At 39.4% G+C, this 20,731-nt stretch overlaps 1 protein-coding gene across 1 annotated transcript in view; it reads right to left on the reverse strand.

The window, feature by feature from the left end:
- Window positions 1-4,905, reverse strand: part of LOC137258479 (sodium- and chloride-dependent glycine transporter 2-like) — a 76,227-nt gene extending 71,322 nt beyond the window's left edge. Inside the window, exon 1 of the mRNA XM_067796165.1 lies at window positions 4,859-4,905. The gene's annotated coding sequence lies outside the window, so the exon portion shown is untranslated. The remainder of the gene's footprint in view (window positions 1-4,858) is intronic.
- Between the last annotated feature and the right edge of the window lie 15,826 nt (window positions 4,906-20,731).

Genomic DNA, 20,731 nt, shown 5'->3' on the forward strand with positions numbered 1-20,731 from the left:
GTTGCTGAATGTTAAAGATGGTACATCCGTCAACCAAGTAAATAGAGAACGAGCCTAATGAAAATGTTTTACGAAGGGACATTTGTCTATGATTATGGAAAGACAGATTATATCGTACTGTTCTTTATACCTCAAAGCGATGGGATATGCTTTAATTGGGCAAAAAAACTGCAAACCATCAACGCAATGAAACGGCATGTTTCTATTGTTATGGAAGCGGTGTTGTGTGTGTAATTATACTATATGCACATATCAAGAGGTTATTATTCATAAATATGTCAAAACAAGGGTGTATGATTGGACGGAGAGCGTCAAACACCTGTATATCTCGAAGTCTGTTCTGCTGAACTAATTGACAAACGTCTTAATTCCCACGATCCTTGTAATAAGGGCGCATTCAAAATGAACGAATCAAATCCGACATCGCAAGATCCAATGACAACAGATTATCTTCAATAAAACCTTCACACTGATACTGTGAGTTAATATATAAAATATAGCCACATATCCGCTGTGCTATTTTCACGTTCGCTATAGCTGAAATAATTATGCAGAGCGTTGCTTTTTTGACAGGACTGACTAGAATGTGATGATATGTGACATTTGCTATCCGTCATGAATATTAACGTTTATTTATATTTAACAGATGGAGGCATTTGTAACAGTAAACATTGTATTACCTACGGGCGAACCTATCGGGGTTCATAGTTTTCGTACGATGCCCTAGGGCAAGACATCACTTTCTCATGGTAACGTGACGGCACGAACTATGCCATGACGTCACGGTTCTTTTGTTACGTTCCATTCTGAATGCTGTAGCCTGCCCATGTTTGAAAGTAGAGTTGGGTATATTTTCCTCAATTGAACGACTTTGGTAATAAACAAAATGTCATATATATCATATATATGTTACAGTCAATCTGTGAAATCAGTCGATTTAGGCATTACGCGTAATGACTGGTTGTGGTTAGGTATTTCATGAAAGGACTAAAATCTTCAGACATTACGTGAAATGACTAACAACAATACTCTATTCAATTACAGACCATACATGTTACATTGCATTCGTTTCGCACTTACAATTAAAATCATGAAGCTGAATAAAGCATTTACAACTCAAATCTGGTGAAACTGTACGTACTTTATATCATTTATTTTTATTATATTATTTATTTATCATATTATGGCAGTGGCTTGAACACTGGACTCTATTTTTGAAGCACTTGCAGCGGTTGGTTTGACATTTGTTTAATGTCCCAAGCAATTACAGCGAACGAAGTCCTGTTCATCTGAGCTAGACTCCACGTTCACGGCTTGTCTCAAGCTGATGGTCTTCGAGTTTGAGGACAGACATCGAACTGATTACGCGAATATTTTTCCTTGAGAATCCCACCTTTCACGCAGATGGTGCACAAGTCGTTTTCATTCCTGTCCAACACATTCCAGAATATTCTGTCCAGAATATTTCTTGGGTCTCCTCTTCCCCTATCGACAAGAGGAATAGGCACAGGGACGTTGTCACCCACTTTTCCGGCAACCATTTCCACACGGCTTCTCGTCACCATCCTCTCGGCCTGTTTCAGCTGCGACGTTTGTGCCATATTCCGCTCGGAGTGAATGTTGACGTGTCGCTGATCACTCTCAGGTTCTCCTGATTGCCCTTCGATAGTTTTGGTCGTTTCTCCCTTACCCTCCGGCTGGTTCGGACTTTCCTCGCTGGACTCCCAACGACTCACGTCTGTGTATGGTAGGGTACCTTCAAGTTGCAGCCCTTGATCTTGGAGGTCTGGTGTAGCTGCCGTTTGGCGGTCATCGTCATCGCAATGACGATAGCGCAGAAGTCGCAGTCTGAGGTATGTTCAGAGCAAGTAATTCCTCTTCGCTTTGCAGGCGACCGAGTATCTCAGTCGGCAGCGTGGACGAAGACAGGTCGACCTTCGCGTCACAGACAAGCATGGCCATGTAAAGGAACGTTGAATCCCGGCGTGTAGACTGGAATTCTTTTGAAACTGCACAATGTTTAATCCAATGGTCCAATCGTTCGTTTTGTTATCTCCCATCCACGCAACTAACATATCCTTTATGTCTCCATTGGCTCTTTCGACTGAGTCTTGGCTCTGTGGATGCCTCGGTTTCCCATGTACCATCACAAGTCTGGGCCACATCTCCTTCAGTTCAGATATCACCTCCGCTCTGAACTCACTTCCGTTGGCACTTTGTAAGTTCGAAAAATATCCAATAACTGGTGTGCCACTGCGGTCGCTCGCTTACAAGTCAGCGGCCGCAACACTACGAACTTGGTCAGGATCCTAGTAGACCATTATCCACTTGAAAGAATTTTGGGCCATTGACTGAATGTCAATCAAGTCCACCTGACCCCGGGATGCGAATTCTCTGGTCAGAATCGGCCTCACATCCACACCTTTCGTCCTGGGTCGCTTTCTTTTTTTCTGACATTCTTCACAAAATGACTTGAACAATTCAAGCACTTCTCGCGTGATGTTCGCGTACGTTTTGTTGATTTCTTTGGTCAGCCGGTCACGGCCACCATGCCCGGTGGCCAGATGTACTCGCTTGATCACTTCAATGGTATCTTCTATAGACACGTAGTAAACTGCAGACGCATCTGGGTCCTGGTGCCGCTTGATCAGCTTCTCGACGTCTCCTGAAGAAGATAACGTCACGCGTAGTGTCAGCGAAAGATTTGCGACCAATTTCGCCATCCAGTAAGACTCGATCAAGTTTAGGTGGGGTTTTTAATCAATCGAAGTTCAAAGCAACTGCAACAGTAAGATGGAAATAGAAAACCGAACCATCAATGAATGACACTTACTTCGATAATAGGTAGTATTCATGCCTTGTTTTCTTTCAGGCTAGTCTCAGTTCGTCCAACGTTGTTGTGTAAAGCTCTCTCGGAATCAAGACCTTCGGGTTGTTCTGGTACTTTGCGAGCAATTCGGTTCGAAATTTTACTTCGATATCCATGTCCTTTGCTACAGATGCTGAGCGTGAGTGATTGAAGAAGTGACCGAGTTTCTATTTTATTACCCCTCTTTGAGTCAAGCTGTCATTGATTCGAGCTCTTTGAGTCGAGTTGTCAAGGCAGTTTGCGAGATTACACGGATTGCCTGAAGCTTTAGGCAATCTGTGTAATCAACTAACACAAAACTCAGTCATCTCACATAATGACTAAGCGAATTCAGTCATTTCACGAAATGCCTAAACGCATCCGGCATTACGCGATTTCACAGACTGACTGTAATTGACTACATATAGGTATATCGCTCGGGAAATAGCGACTTTAGGTACTCGTGTCGTAAACATAGTATGTTTGGGCACGACTACAGTATCCTCCATATATCAAACACATATACCAAATGATCTCCTCTTGACATATCATTAATTATCTATTCATGATTTTTGTATTTTATAATGTTATAATTCAGCAAAGTGTGGCAGTGGTACTTGCATCGCCAAGGTGGATATAGAGCATGTTATATGAGTGCCCATGTCATACTATATATGTTAATATATCCTTGCCCCGCCAAGGTGGATATAGAGGATGTTATAAGAATGCCCATGTCATACTATGTTAATATATCCTTATATTCGAATGCAGAAACGTACTACTGCATGTTGTGCTGTTGCCTTTCGTTGTCTGTACTGGAAATGGTTGCTTGAACGGATTGCTGTGGTCGAATTTTAATAAACTAAGTTTTGATCAAGTGATTGAATCCCTTGAACTTGAATGGCATGTAAGTGGTGTGTACCAGCTGTATCAATCAATCACCACAACTCGCTTTTCCTAGTAAACATGTTCTATGTTGAAATATTATCCGAAATTGGAATGGGACGGTAGTCTTCTTTACGTAAGAGTGAGTTCACGAGTGAGTTAATATTTAACGTCACGTCGGCCATATCGTGACAAAAACAATTTATGCAATAGAGATGAAAACAATCTTAAGATGAACATATTCTGAAGAATAAAACCGATGGACAGTAAAAACACTATTGTATTTCTTTATGTAATACATACGTGTATAACAGCTACCATTAAGCATTCATCGGCAAGTCAGTCAAACGGAATTTTACAATCCCAGTGATGTGTTATCTGCTATGTTAATTTAAAAAATTCAGACAATAACAGCAAATGATAACACACGTGTGCTACACGCCCGTACTGGTAAAATGTTATTTCCATATTTGTGTCAGTAAATGCACTAGTACACTTCGATAAATATTCATAAAATATTCAACAGGTTTATTTCGGTCTCAAGCTTCTATAATTTGTCTAACTTAACATTCTTTCATTTCTATTAAAATATTCACGTTGGAACTTTAGTGACTGAACGTTATGCGCTCTTTGTCATTGAATAAACGTGTTCGTTGTATTGAAACATGATTGGCTGATTGAAACATGGTGTGTTGATGTGGTTGTTTGGTTGGTGGCTGTTTAACGCCGCACTCAACAATACTCCAGCGATATGGTGGCGGTATATAAATACCAGTGGTTAACAGAAATTCTAAGATGCTTCGGTGAAAGATCAAATCAGACGATAATGTGCACTTTTTTGCATTACGTCACAATGTGTTGGCGTCACTGCGCCATTTCATCCTTCCCCCTCGTAATCGAACGTAACCTTAGTAACCGGACGATAGCCTTACTAAAAATAAAGATGGGGTTTCAGCATCGACTGTCGATCGGAGAAGTTTCTCTGAATGGAGAAGCCTGCCGTGTGGTGAAATTCTGTTTTCTCCACAGAAATACGGCTAGAAAATTTGTGATCGAAAATCTTAAAAACTGGTTGCCAAAAAACTGGTTGCCAAAAAACTGGTTGTCTTGAAACACGAAATAGACCTTGATGACAGCGATGATGAAATGCTACTCAGCGTCCCGAAGTCTGACGTGACAAGTACACCTGAAAGTGAGATCACTGGCATTGGCATTGGTCGCGTCACAAGTGCCAACGAAAATCGATCGGTGGAATTGGCTGAGACACGAAACAAAAACTCAACATAACTAAGCACAAAATGTTCATTGAAAATATTGAAAGGTATTTAAAAAGCAATCAAGACTACTAAGTTCGCATATATATAATTTATTTCCGTAAAATATCATAATAATATAAGTCTTTCTATACAATCAAACACTGTTGGCACTTGTCAGTACTACTTACCTAACTTGTTTCGAGTCTCATGTCTTTTTCCTCAGTAATCCGTATCCGTGTCAGAATCTAATGAAACACAAGCACTATTTCAGATTGGCTCCTATCAAACAACCTCCACGTTGACAACCCAAGGGAGACAATACTCTTAAAGCAATGGTGTCGACAATCTCCAAAGCAGCGTGTTTATCACAAACGTACACAAACCACTGTGTCCGCGCTACAGCAGCTACAAAAAGTTGTCCGGGGCCGGTGTTGGTGCGCTGGGAATCATGTCAGTTACTGGGCACAGGAACGAGCAGACATTAAGTTACATAACAACACCTTCAGTTGCTCAGCGAAGGGCTTTCAGTAATATACTACAATCCATCAACACACCTGCTAATGCACTGCCTCCGCCATTTTCTTCACATGATCACGTAACTTCAGGTCAGGTTACCTAGCCCCAGACCGGTTCGAGTCACATATGGTGGTCCTGACGACATATTGGTACACAGGGTCGACCACTACGTGGGCGGTCATCTGTGCTGTTGCTTGCGTCGTGTTGCTGTCTGAGACGTCCTGTCGTTCGAATGCTGCAACTGAAGTCACTAATGACTGGAACGTGTTGGCCAACGCCTAGACGTCTAATAGCATGTTGTTCTTGATCTCACGTTACCCTAGCCATTGCTGTGGAGTTCAGAATACAAGTGAACGATTGCCATTAAAGCTGGCAATTTATGCCTGTATGCATGATGCACATGCATATCTTGATTTTAATTTTTTAAAAAAAAAGCAAAAAAAACAAAAAAACAACTAACCAAAAAAAAAAATAAAAAAAAACTTGAAAAATAATCAAACCCCATTCTCAAACAGTACTTTATTGAACGATGGAGGATATACGTCAACTCATGTTTGCCTCATAATATTTAAAAAGAAAATAATTCAATCCATTAATACTTAAGTGTCATTTCCAATATTACGACGCTTCTTTTGTCCTTTAGCATATCTGCGAAGTGGACTCCTTTCTTTAACTGGTTAAAAGTCTCTCCTTGTAAATTACCTACAATAACGCTGATCCCACTACAGTGTGGAATATTGTAACAGGAAGCAACCAGCTGGTATCAGATGATTAGTAAATACATAAATACATATATTGGAGACTTTAACACAAGAGAACAGAACAGCAGCCTTGTTTATTCTATGAAATCATTTCTGGTTGATATAAGATGGCATAAACAAATGTCTCAAATAGGTCACAGAAGCAATGCAGTTGGATACACTAATAACTGCATGAATGTGATAATGAATACATTCGCTCATCTTTTTTTCACTTTCGTATAAATGATGTTTCATTGTCAAAAACGTTTTAAGCGTTATGTCATTAACTAACATCTGTGCACGTGCGTCATAAAAAGATCTGACAGAACAAACGTTTTAGATTGATGTAGGAAGTTTTTTTATATCAATTCTGAAGCAGCTTTTGACATATAGGCAACAGAACCGAAGTTGTCACGTCAGTTCTAACTCTCGATTCATGCACTATCTGTTCTCTTTCCAAATTTTGACATCTGTTCGATCCTTAAATTGAGAGATAAATTACGTCCCAAATGTGTACCTGACACAAACGTGTATTGTAATATACAACGTTTCTTGAAAAATAGTTTACAAAATACTTTCCAGATTAATATATATATTTACATATTGGTGAATTGTTAAGCTACAAGTACTTATCCGAATCTCTGTCAATTTCCCATGTGTCGTAATATATGAGAAAAATGAACAATGGGAATGTGTCCGCATTTAAGTGTTTTACAAGTAGCTAATAATGGAAAAAAGTATTAGGATTCTTAATTGAAGTATTCGTTGTTCGACTTGGATTTTGCTATGTCTGGAAGTCACAAACAGTAAGTACTAAAGAATCCATTCTCGCAAAACCTATGGCAAGATTGAAATGTTCGATTGAACAGGATTGAACATCCCCATATCTAAAACAAGCAATTATAAAGGGATGTTTGGAACGGAGTTATACCTGAACCCATTAACAGATGACGGCTGAGCACGATACAACTGCGTCTTGTAAATGGTCGAATACTAGGTACTGTCTAAGGACTACAAATACGGGCCCGTCAAGCTGCAAAGGATTGTTCGTCATAAATCCAACCATTGATGCACTCTCGTTTACTTGTGAGTCACTCGCCTTTGGTTGAATCTTCATTCGGTTTGAACTTGTATGTATGCTTGCGTTCATTGCAATGCACACACGATCGCCTAAACCATGTTTAAACAGCCAGCGTCACTGTACATGTCGCATGCACATCGCAAGACGAAACAAAAGTGATGACCTGCTCACAACTATTTACAAATAAGTGGATTTCAAGTGTCCACATCTGTTGAAAATATGTTGAATATACTCATGGTGAGCCCTTACAACATGAAAATAGAATACAAAATATTTCAGGTTTGCTGCTATAGCGTATTATATAGTATATTATGACCTATGACATATAACTAGCGCTCTGAAAGTGGCAATGTTTCAGAGGCAGGCTCCTTCCAAATGTACATTTAATTGCTGATGCTACTTACATATTTGTCTTTAACTCAGTTTAGAAACACTCAGTGTGACTGTACAGTGTACGTGTATTTCCCGACAAGAAAAGATACACTATTTTACTACCCGACAAATACATACAAGCTGGTCGTTTTAATGTTGACTACTTTTGTTTGCCAGACGAAGATCAGTTTCATCAAGGACAGACTGAATAGTGTATAAATAGTTCAAGTCAGCCTTCTGAAACTAAAGGAACTAAATTTCACAAAATATTCATCTTCTGTTGCAACAGTTCCAATAGTGTGCTCGCGCACGTCACCTGGGGTATAATGTACAAGACTGAAAAGGTTCAAAGCTTATCACAACATTCAGAATACTTTTAACCAAATAGTGTTATTAGTAGGCGTATGTTTTGCCCCCAAATTTTATATATTCTTCCACATTAGATATAATTATCTGTTTTTACTAACAGTTAACCTGGTCGTGGAAGCTAATCAAGACTGCCACGCGCTGGGCATTCACGTTGTCGGCTAGTGTCCATGCAGGTAGCAAAAGTTTTTTATTATCCACGTTGATCTCTCATCCCATTCATGAATTTCCCTTAGAAGTTTTCACACCTTCTGAGAGCATGCAAAACAAAAACACTTCTAATTTGATATAAAGTATTTAATTTAGAAAGGTTACTGGCATTAGTTTCAATCCTAAATAGAACAATCTAAATAAGTAAACCAATACGTCTACTAGGTCTCTCGTGAGTGTAAACACATCTGGTGTCGCCCGTAAAAGTTATTGATTTGGTCAAAATTGACGGACATCTGGTTGGAAGAGTTGAGAATATAATCAGGAGATTGAATGAATACCTTCTGCGTGTATGTTGTCAGGACTGTGCAGTAACACACAACATCAAAAGATGAGCGGCTTCTCTTGTGTCAGCCGCATCCACTCCCGTCCTCCCACACAAACGTGTGTTGTATTACTACTGCCATGCATCCCGTGGTTTCTTATGTAGGGATTAAAAGCACTTCTCAGAGTCTGAACACAATAGTGTTTTCAGACCCAAGTTTCGGTGGAGTCTTCAACACAAAATATCGAATCTCGACAAGTGGGTATTCCAAGCCGAGATGAGCAGGCGTCACTGGCATCCTGCGCAAAGCGTTGCCGTGTTGCTTACAGTAACTCGTTCTCCGATGAAAAACATTGTGCTCAACTATTTGAGACATACAGTTCCCTGTTATTCACATTCATCTTTGTTGTGTGCCTGTCCTAATTAAACGTTCCCTATTATCTTCTTTGTGAACACTTCTCACCATGACGACTAGCCCAACGGTGATGGTCGACTGACGTTCAGGCAAGATTTAGGACACGTAGTCAAGTTCAAAATGTTTACATTTCACAAGCGTTTTGATGAGTTACATTATTGCATTTGAAACCAAATCCTCAATTGAAAAGAATTAACTTTTGATTCCGACTTAATTTGCTGCTTTTTGTGATTCATTATAGGAAATACATTTTCCTTACGCATCGTACGTTTTCCTGAAGTGAAGCGGTTGACATTCCAATCACCATTATGATGTATTAATCCGCGATGTGCGGTTCCATATAGGTAAGCACTATATTTTGCTTTATTTTTAACGATATTTTCATTTTTTTAACGTGGCTAATAAATAGGACACAAAAGTCGTTCCCCTTTCATATCAAGTTTATGTCCCAAGTGAAATAATATTGGTTTGTCACCAGCTTGTAGCGAGGATGCCGGAGACGCCTGCTCATCGCTAAAGCTCGTAACAAACCAAAATTATTTCACTTGGGACATAAACTTGATATGAAAGTGGAAGTTCGTTTCATATCCTATAACTAAGTCCCCATGGTCCCTAGTGTCCTCATTTGTTGGCAATCTATAACCTGTATTTATATTGCAGTGTGTACTTTAGTTGATTTGTTTTAGATTTAACTACTAGTTTCCTATTTATATGTGTCATAATCTAGTTCTTTTAACTGTCCTTCCTCGACAGAATTTATATATATGTATTATGATTACTTTCTAAGTTGAAGGTTTATGGCCAAAATATAGCCAATGCGACTGTAAATTTTAACTCACACATTTATTATTGTCTTTTATGGTTAAGCTATTTCAGATTTTCATACTAGTTTTACATTTATATCTGTGATTTTCTTATTTTCACTGTCCTGCGCCGACATGCCTTTATAATTTACCATGATTTATTAGGAAATTATGATTTCAGTCACGATATGGCTGATATATTTTTGCCGATGTGGCATAAAATCTTAACTCACTCACTCATTATTCGATTGAAGAAATTTAATAAAGCTATGCTGGTAGCAGTTTCTATTAGTTAGTGCTTAATGTTTTTCCACAGCTTCTGTTAGTGAAACCTTCCTTTCTTCCTTCCTTCCTTATTGATCTTCAACTATGGTTGTGATGCGTGGAAGTCCATTTTGTGGCCTGTCTACAGTCACCCCAGTCTCTCTGTAGCGTTGAACAAGACATAACCGTGATAGGGTGGACGTCCACTTTGTGGCCTGTCTACAGTGAAGCCAGTCTCTGTAGCGTTGAGTGAGTGAGTGAGTTACGATTTATCGTCGTATCGGCAATATTTCAGCCATATCGTGACGAGAACATTTAATATTGAAAGGAAATAAATATATGTCTGCTATAAAAAAAACCCTGTCAACGAAGGACAGTAAAACAACTAGAATGTCACAATTATCATTAAGACTAGCAAGAAGAGATAAAACTAATATTACTATGTCTACAATACAATATAAAAACAGGCTATAGATCGCAACTGAAGGTAGATCACCATACTGGGGACCATAGGGACTTACAGTACCTTTGCTACCTGCATGGACGCTAGCTGGATTTACATCATCTCCTCAGCCGTCAGCAATTTGGGAAATCTAGCCATACAATAAAAAGACACTTATTCTGCGATTAAAGACCTGGAAATTTAGAATTTACTTTGAATGTTTGTGGACTTACGTACCCTCTCAAGAGGACAATAGCATTACAGTACTTCAACCCCCCCTTGAGGATACAAAAAATGCAATGATTAAATGAGAACTTGTGTTATTAAAAAGATACTTCATAGTTCGGGAATTAAAATAATTATCCCTTGTGATGGAATACTCAACACAGTCAAACAGGATATGCTTGAATGTGATTCTTTCATGACAAGGGATACAAAACGGAGGATCTTCACCTTTCAATAGGTATGCACGAGTATATCGTGTATGGCCAATACGACATCGTCGTAAAATGACCGCTTCAAATCTGGATCAAATAGGTGTAACCAATATACGGTTTTATTTCATGTAATTTATTAATACCCACTTGGGTGTCCCACTTCTTCTGCATCAGATCACGGATGTATGTTCTAATGCTAGCTTTGTAATCAGTGTATGGAATAAGAAGTGGTGTCACAGATTTGTTGAGTGCTGCCTTGTCAGCAAGATCGGCCATTGCGTTACCAGAAATGCCTACGTGGCTTGGTAACCAACAAAACACGATGTTGTATTGGCCAGTCAATTAAAAGTGGATGTTTACCAGAAATATTTTAATAGCCTGAAGGCAAGAAAGAGAGTCGGAATAGATTATATACTGTTTATGTTTAGGGTGTCTTAGAATATATTTAAGAGCTGTTAGTATGGCGTTAGCTTCAACTGTAAAAGGAGAACTGTAGGCTGGTAAGATATTGTTCTGGATCCAATGACCGTGGCACAGGCCACTGCGCCACGCTCCTTGGAGCCATCTGTAAATAAGGATTTATAATCGCTATATTTATGTTTTATTTGATTATATTCTTCTTTATGTTGTAATTCATTAGTTTCTGATTTTTTAAATGTGGTCAATGTTAGGTCCACTTGGGGCCTAACCAACTGCCAGGGAGGAGAAGAAAGAAGACGGGAATGGGCTATATGCCGGCAGAAGAAATAAGTGGTTTTATTCTTAAACAAGAGATGATTTCTTATTGTATAACTCCTCATACAGAGGATTGAAAACACAGTTATGCAGAGTTTGACTCATTGGAGTACAATTTTGTTACATACTGTAAGCTAATTTTATGCGTCGCTGCTCAAGAGATGGTTCATCAGCCTCGACATACAGGCTGTCAACAGGTGAAGTTCGAAAGGAGCCTAGACAAAGTCTTAAACCTTTATGATGGACAGAATGTAATAGTATTAAGTTGATTTTGCAGGCTGCACCATATACGATGGAGCCATAGTCAAGCTTCGAACGGACAAGTGATCTATATAGGTGTAGAAGGGAGTCTTGATCATCTCCTCACTTTGAATTAGACACGACTTTCAATAAATCAAGTGCCTTCAGGCATTTAGTTTTTAGTTATTTGATATGTGGAAGAAAAGTTAAATGTGAGTCGAAAATCAGACCTAAGAACTTGGCCTCCTTGACAACTTTGATGGCAGTGCCATTAAGAAATTTAAACAGTTCTGGGTCCTTATGTGATTTATATTTACGGGGAAAATGTGTGCAATTAGTTTGTGACTTACAAAATTGAAAGCCGTTTTCAAGACACCATTTATCTATTTTGTTTAAACATAACTGCAATTGGCGTTTAATAATAGGCATGTTTCTCCCACGACAAGAAATATTAAAATCATCCACAAATAATGATCCATCAACTGAATCGGTTAAAGCCTTTGATAAACTGTTAATCGTGATGGTAAATAAGGTGACAGACAAAATGCTGCCTTGTGGAACACCCTGATCCTGATTGTAATGATCAGACAGGGTAGAACCCACTCGGACTTGAAACTGTCTGTCATTTAAAAAGTTGGATACAGATTGAGGTAAACGACCTCGTAATCCAAAGTCATGTAAATCTTTTAAGATGCCATATTTCCAGGTTGTGTCATATGCTTTTTCTAGATAAAAAAATATAGACACAGCATGTTGTTTATTAATTAGAGAGTTTTAACAAATGATTCTAATCGCTCTAAGTGATCAACGGTACTTCTGTTTTTACGGAAACCACATTGAATATCTGTAATTAAGTTATTGGTCTCCATGTACCAAACAAGTCGATTACTGATCATGCGCTCCACGGTTTTGCAAACGCAGCTAGTAAGGGAAATAGGTCGATAGTTCGAAGGATCGGAATGATCACGTCCAGGTTTAGGGATAGAGACAACGATAGCATCACGCCATGAAGACGGAAAGTTTCCAGAGGTCCAAATATCATCAAAAATGTTTAAGAGAGTCTCTAAACATGACTCCGGTAAGTGTTTCAGGAGCTGATAATGTACGTTATCAGCTCCTGTAACAGTATCATGAGCTTGTTCCTGAGCAGTACATGAATAGAAGTTCATGAATAGAAAACGTTTAGTTGTAGTCTTAATAATTCCTGTTGTTTTTTTTCATATTATTGGAATTGAGGTACATAATTCGACGAGGAAGAGTGTTTGGCTAAAGTTTCTCCAAGTTTATTTGCAATATCAGATTTACTAGTTAATAATTCGTCTCCGGCTTTGAGATGTTTAATGCTAGTTTGAGAACCCTTACCTTTAATTTCTGGATCATATTCCATACCTTTGATATCGGTGTTCGGGAGTTTATTTTTAACACATAACTGCGAAAACATTGGCGCTTAATGTGCTTGAAAGTACGCCGTACCTTATGTTTAAAATCTTGAGATTATTCAAGTTATGGACCCTGGGAGGGTGACGAAAATATCGTTCATCTTTCTTCCGTGCCTTCCGTTTGCCCTCATAGGTAAACCATGGTTTTCGTATATGTGGAACTGCAGAAGATTTAGGGATACACTCGTCAGCTATATTACTGAGTTCATCAGAGAAATTCTTTATGGCATCAGGAACATCTGGAGAAAGTTCAGGTTTAAGTCTTTTAGAACACAAAGTTTGATATAAGTTCCAGTTAGCTTTTCTAAAGTTCCATCTTGAATATGGGGTAGTATCAGATGGGTTCACAGGTGTTAAGACCGTTGGAAAATGGCCACTCCCACAAAGGTCATCATGGACTGACCATTCAAATTCACCCAATAGTTCAGGGTCTGTAATTGATAGATGAAGAGCTGAGTACGTTCCAGAGCCAGGATGTAAATTTGTGTTAGAACCGTCATTATATAAGCACAAATCGTTATCTGAACAGAACTTTTCCAATACTTTACCTTTAGTATTAGTAGTTGTACCACCCCAGAGTGGGTTGTGGCCATTCAAGTCTCCCATAACAATACACGGTTTGGGGTGTTGATCGTATAGGGTTTGAAGGTCAGTCTTCTAAAGAGCTGTAGACGGTGAGAAATACAAAGAGCATAATGTGAGCGTAACATGTAAAGTGAGTCGGACAGCAACTGCTTGAAGATTAGAAGTGAGTGTAATTGGGCTATGGATAACATTCTGTTTGACTACGAATGAAGATCCTCCAGTGGCTCAGTCACCCGAAGGTGAGAAACAATGATAAGCATTGAAATGACGTAGCTCCAAAGCATCTGTCTGCTTTAAATAAGTCTCCTGCAGACAGACTGCTGACGGCGTACAATCCTGGACCAACAACTGTAACTCATTTTAATTATGCCTTAGTCCTCTGCAATTCCACTGTAAATATTGTGGGGGTAAACTATCTTTTCGGGGGATTTATTGGGGACCTACCCCGCACTTTTTTGATGGGCGACAAGCTGTGTGCCCAAGAATGGACATTTTCGGACACGTCCATGTCCTCAAGTGATCCATATTTGTTGTAAAGTGTAATCTTATTTTCAGACCCTTTTGGGACTCTGTCACTTTTTTTGGGAAAAAAAATCAGACTTAGGTTTCCTTTTGCCTTTAGTAATTTGTTGTACGTTACACAACTGAGACTTCGTGGTAGACTGAGATGACACATTATGATCACAATCTGACTCTGGTTGACTTTGAGACGTGCCAGGAAGTGGCTCAGCAGTTTGGGTAGATATTGCCAGTGCAAAAGTCTGTGGGGCATCAGTGTTCACCCACGTCAAATCTGTTTGACAGCCTGAAGTTGACCTGGTTGCTGTATTCGTCGCCTCAGATGATTTCTTAGCTTTTTAAGCATACGTTTCTATTAATTCAGATCACTGGACAAGTTGTTTTGCTCCAGAAAAAGCTAATATTTTGAGTGAATTTCTTTTTTTTTATCTCCATCTGTTGCTTCCATATCGGACATTCTTTTGAAAAAGAAGAATGGTCACCACAGTGAGCACACACAACAAAAAATGTGCAAGTATTTACGCCATGCCCATACTTTTGGCACTTGAAACATCTCAGTGGATTTGGAATATACGTCTACACTTCGATATCACAGTAACCAGCCTTTATCGATTTACGAGCAGTCGGAGTAGAGAAAGAAAACAAATAGGTGTTTGTTTGTTGGATGTCATTGTGTTTCTGGGTAGTGAAACGTTTTACATATAGCACACCTTGTTCTTTCATTTCAGAGGCAAGATCAATATCCAGCATATCAGCAAAAAAAGGCGGTCTCCGTCTCTCACTATGCCTTTGATGCTGTTAAGCGTTCAGTGGGCAGAGACTGATACGGGAATGCCGACAAAACATTTAGTTGACAGGAGGTTAGTTGCCTGATGTCTCTTACTGCATTCGATGAGAAGAGAACCTGAACGCAAACGTCTAATGTTTTAACATCTCCTGCTATACCTTGTATGCCTTTTGAAACAGCAAAAGGGTTCAACTTCAAGGTTGTCTTGTCAACGGCCTCAAGTACTATGCAACGTGGCCAATAGTCAGTAGATGCGGACGGTCTTAGTTCATTATTATCAGGATCTGTGTCAAGAGGGCGTTTTTTCTTGGTGATAGGGAGTTCGTAAGCCATGGCTAGTGTTTTAAGGTCCATCATTCGAGCTCCGCACCCACCACGGAGTATCACAGGGACAATGCTAAAAACAAGTGGGTCTCCAACTTGCAGCACCAAGGATACTCGGATGATATACTCCAGCAGAAGAGTTATAAATAACACATCCACCAGATTGGCCCATGAGCCACCGCCTCTGGGCATAAGACTGCAGGCAAAGTTCAAAACATCATATTAAAAATCCCAAAAGTAAACCTTTTTCAAATTAAATTTGTGTAATGACATACAAGTCCATACACAGGCATGGGCGTGACCAGCCGATTGATAGAATCGGGCCGATTCTACCATCCGTCTAGGTGAAGTAAGGGCCGAAGTGGTGTGTTGAGCAACAGGAACATGGTTCAGGCTCCTACTGCCCTCAACCACTGGACTACCGTCCTCCACCGACACGGGACGCAGCCCACGGCAAACAGGTTGCCCAATTCGGTCGCTCCTTGCGACCAGCAATGGGGTGCTATGGATCTAGTTGACCCGGGTCCACACGGTGGTTTGAACAGTTCTTAGCGTTACCCAGCACCCACCACGAGGCCGTTCACGGGTGCCTCTGTAGCGTTGAACAAGACATAACCGTGATAGGGCGGACGTCCATTTTGTGGTCTGTCTAGATCTACAATGACCCCAGTCTCTCTCTCTCTAAACAAGACATAACCGTGATAGGGCGGACGTCCATTTTGTGGTCTGTCTACAGTGACCCCAGTCTCTCTCTCGCTAAACAAGACATAACCGTGATATGAGTGAGTGAGTTGATATTTAACGTCACATCGGCAATATTGCAGCCATATCGTGATGAGAACATACGTGACAAAAAGGATATATATGCATATTATGAAGAACCTGTCGACGAAGGACAGTAAAACCACTAGACTATCACAGTTATTTTTAAAACTAGTGTGGAAACTTAAAAAATAATCAGTATCAGTATTTGGACAGTACAATATAGAAACAGGCCATAGATCGCCAACAACAAAGGGTAGATCACCATACTAGGGGCCATGGGGACTTACAGTACCTCAGCTACCTGCATGGTCCCTAGCTGGATTTACACCATCCCTCAGCTGCTGGCGACTGTATGCAATATTAGCCACAAATTACAATGACACATACACTACAGCTAAAAAATGTGGAAGATTAAATCTGATTCCAAATGTTTTGGGACTTACGTACCCTCTCAGGAGGACAATAATTTTACGGTACTTCAACCCCTTTCGAGGATACAGCCACTAACAATGTTATCTGCTAATTCAACTTCCAATCATAAAATGTTTATCTGTTTACAAGTCCTGAAACAGATCTAATTCTTTTAAAAACGCAATGATTAAATGACAACTAACATTACTAAAAAGATCCTTCATACTTCGTGATGTAAAATAGTTATCCCTTGTGATGGAATATTCAACACAGTCAAGCAAAACATGCTTGACTGTGATTCTTTCATCACAAGGGATACAAAACGGAGGATCCTCACCTTTTAACAAGTACTCATGTGTATACCGCGTATGGCCAATGCGACATCGTCGCATAATGACCTCCTCAAATCTGGACTGACAACCCAAGTAGGTGTAACCAATATACGGTTTTATTTCATGTAATTTATTGATACCTACTTCAGTGTCCCACTTCTTCTGCAATAGATCACGGATATAAGATCTAATTGTAGCTTTGTAATCTGAATATGGAATAAGAAGTGGAGTCACAGATTTGTTGAGTGCCGCCTTGGCAGCAAGATCAGCCAGTGTATTCCCTGAAATGCCTACATGGCTGGGTAACCAGCAAAAGACGATGTCGTATTGGCCAGTAGCAAGATCATTATACAATTCAATAATTTCAGTTAAAAGTGGATGTTTACAAGAAATATGTTTAATAGCCTGAAGGCAAGAAAGAGAGTCGGAAAAGATTATATACTGTTTACGTTTAGGGTGTCTTTGAATATATCTGAGAGCTGTTAATATGGCGTTTGCTTCTGCAGTAAAAATAGAGCTGTTATCTGGAATTCTAGATGATATTGTTCTGGATCCAATGACAGTGGCACAAGCCACTGCGCCACCGTCCTTGGATCCATCTGTAAATAAGGGTTTGTAATTGCTATATTTAGTTTTTAGTTGATTATATTCTTGTTTATATTGTAATTCATTAGTTTCTGATTTTTTAAAAGAAGTTAATGTGAGGTCGACTTGTGGCCTAACCAATTGCCAAGGAGGAGAAGAAAGGAGACGGGAGGGAGCTATGTTTTCCAGTTCAATGCCGGCCGAAGAAAGAAAGCGTTTAATTCTGTGTCCTAAAGGTGGAACAAGAGAAGACCTCTTGTCATACAAATCTTCATAAAGTGGGTTGAACACACAGTTATATGCAGGATTAGAATTATTAGAGTATAATTTAGTAATGTATTGTAAGGATAATTTTAAACGACGTTGTGTAAGAGATGGTTCGTCGGCTTCAATGTAAAGACTGTCAACATGTGAAGTTCGGAAAGACCCAAGACAAAGTCTTAAACCTTGGTGGTGTACAGAATCAAGAAGTGTAAGGCTGCTTTTGCAGGCTCCATCGTATACGATGGAACCGTAATCATGTTTCGAACGGACCAACGTTCGATAAAGGTGTAGGAGGGTAGCTTGGTCCCCTCCCCACTTACAATTAGAAATGACTTTCAACAGGTCAAGCGCCTTCAAGCATTTAGTTTTAAGGGATTTGATATGGGGGAGAAACGTTAAATGCGAGTCAAAAATCAATCCCAAGAACTTGGCCTCTTTTACAACTTTAATAGCAGTGCCATTTAGAAACAGTTCAGGGTCTTTATGTGGTTTATATCGTCTACAGAAATGTATACAATTAGTTTTTGATTTAGAAAATCTGAAACCGTTCTCAAGACACCATTTATTAATCTTGTTTAAACACAACTGCAGTTGCCTCTCAATAGTATGCATATTTTTACCACGACAAGAGATATTATAATCATCCACAAAAAGTGATCCGTCCATCGAATCATTTAAAACTGTGGATAAACTGTTGATTTTAACGCTAAATAAAGTAACAGACAAAATACTGCCTTGTGGAACACCCTGATCCTGATTATAATGATCCGACAGGGTAGAACCCACCCGGACTTGCAATTGCCTGTCATTTAAAAAGTTGGATATAAATTGAGGCAATCGGCCTCGCAATCCAAAGTCATGTAAATCTTTTAAAATGCCGTATTTCCATGTAGTGTCATACGCTTTTTCTAAATCAAAAAAGATAGACACTGCATGTAGTTTATTAATTATAGCGTTTTTGACAAAAGACTCCAAACGCACCAAGTGATCAATGGTACTTCTGTTTTTACGAAAACCACACTGAATATCTGTTATGAGGTTATTGGTTTCTAAGTACCAAACTAGTCTATTGTTTATCATGCGTTCCATGGTTTTGCAAACGCAGCTTGTGAGAGAAATTGGGCGATAATTTGAAGGATCGGTATGGTCACGTCCAGGTGTAGGTATTGGGACTACTATAGCATCTCGCCATGATGACGGAAATTTCCCTGACGTCCAAATATCATCAAAAATATTTAGAAGAGTTTCTAAACAAGATTCTGGTAAGTGCTTCAGAAGTTGATAATGTATGTTATCAGCTCCTGTAGCAGTATCGTGGGCCTGGTCAAGAGCAGTATGGAGTTCATGAATTGAAAATACCTCGTTATAATCTTCCCCGTTATCTGAAGTGAAATTAATAGATTTCTTTTCTTGCTGTTGTTGATACCTTTGGAACTCAGGTACATAATTTGTGGAAGAAGAATGTTGTGCCAATGTTTCACCAAGTTTATTAGCAATATCAGATGTATTAGTTAATAACTGGTCTCCATCTTTGAGATGGTGAATGCTAGATCTAGAGCCCTTACCTTTGATTTTCTGGATCATATTCCATACTTTAGAAATCGGCGTGCGTGAATTTATTTTAGATACATAGTTTTGCCAGGACTGACGTTTATTTTGTTGAAAAGTACGCCGTGCTTTAGCGCTTAAGATTTTACATTTGTTCAAGTTATGGACCATAGGATGACGACGGAAATAATGTTCAGCTTTTTTTCGTGCCTTGCGAGCCTGTTTGCATTCAACATTAAACCATGGTTTTCTTATGTGCGGAATTACTGAGGACTTTGGGATACACTGATCAGCTATGTCGTTCAGTTTATCAGAAAAACATTTAATAGCAGGAACATCAATGAAAAGTTCAGGTTTAAGTTTGTCAATGCAGAGAGTTTCATATAGACTCCAGTTGGCCTTTTTAAAATTCCATCTAGATGATGGAGGGACAGCAGATGGGTTCAGGGGTTTTAAGATTGTTGGGAAATGGTCACTTCCACAAAGGTCGTCGTGGAGACTGACCATTCAAACTCACTCAATAAACCAGAATCAGTAAGTGACAAATCAAGAGCTGAATAGGTTCCTGTGCCAGGGTGTAAATATGTATTTGAACAATCATTATATATGCATAAATCATTGTTTGTAATAAACTCCTCCAGTATTTTCCCTTTAGTATTAATAGTTGTACCACCCCAGAGTGGGTTGTGGCCATTAAAATCACCCATAATAATACAGGGTTTCGGGAGTTGATTGTAAAGGGTTTGAATATCAGCCTGCTGAAGAGCTGAAGATGGTGGAATATATAGCGAGCAGAGAGTAAAAGTAACATGCAACGTAAGTCGTACTGCAACAGCTTGAAGATTAGTTTTAAGGATAACAGGGCTTTGGAGTACATCATGTCTCACAAGGATGGATGATCCTCCCGTGGCCCTATCACCCGGAGGAGAAAAAGAATGATATGCATTGAAGTGACGCAGGCTGAAATTATCTGTCTGCTTTAAATATGTTTCTTGAAGACAGAATGCTGATGGACTAATGTCCTGGACCAATAGCAGTAAGTCGTTAAAGTTGGTCTTCAGTCCTCGGCAATTCCACTGTATAATATTGTTTGGAGAATCTATCTTTTTGGAGGTATGACTGGGGATCTACCCCGTACCTTTTTAGAGGGCGATACGCTTTGCGCCCGTGGCTGGATGGTTTCAGCCACATCCATATTCTTTCAAGAGATCCAAACCTATTAAATAGCTGGATCGAATTATCTGACCCCTTTGAAATCCTACCACTTTGTCCTTTCGAAGTTTCAGTTCTTGATTTG

The sequence above is a fragment of the Haliotis asinina genome, chromosome 12 (assembly GCF_037392515.1).
Source record: "Haliotis asinina isolate JCU_RB_2024 chromosome 12, JCU_Hal_asi_v2, whole genome shotgun sequence".
Classification (NCBI taxonomy): Eukaryota; Metazoa; Mollusca; class Gastropoda; order Lepetellida; family Haliotidae; genus Haliotis; species Haliotis asinina.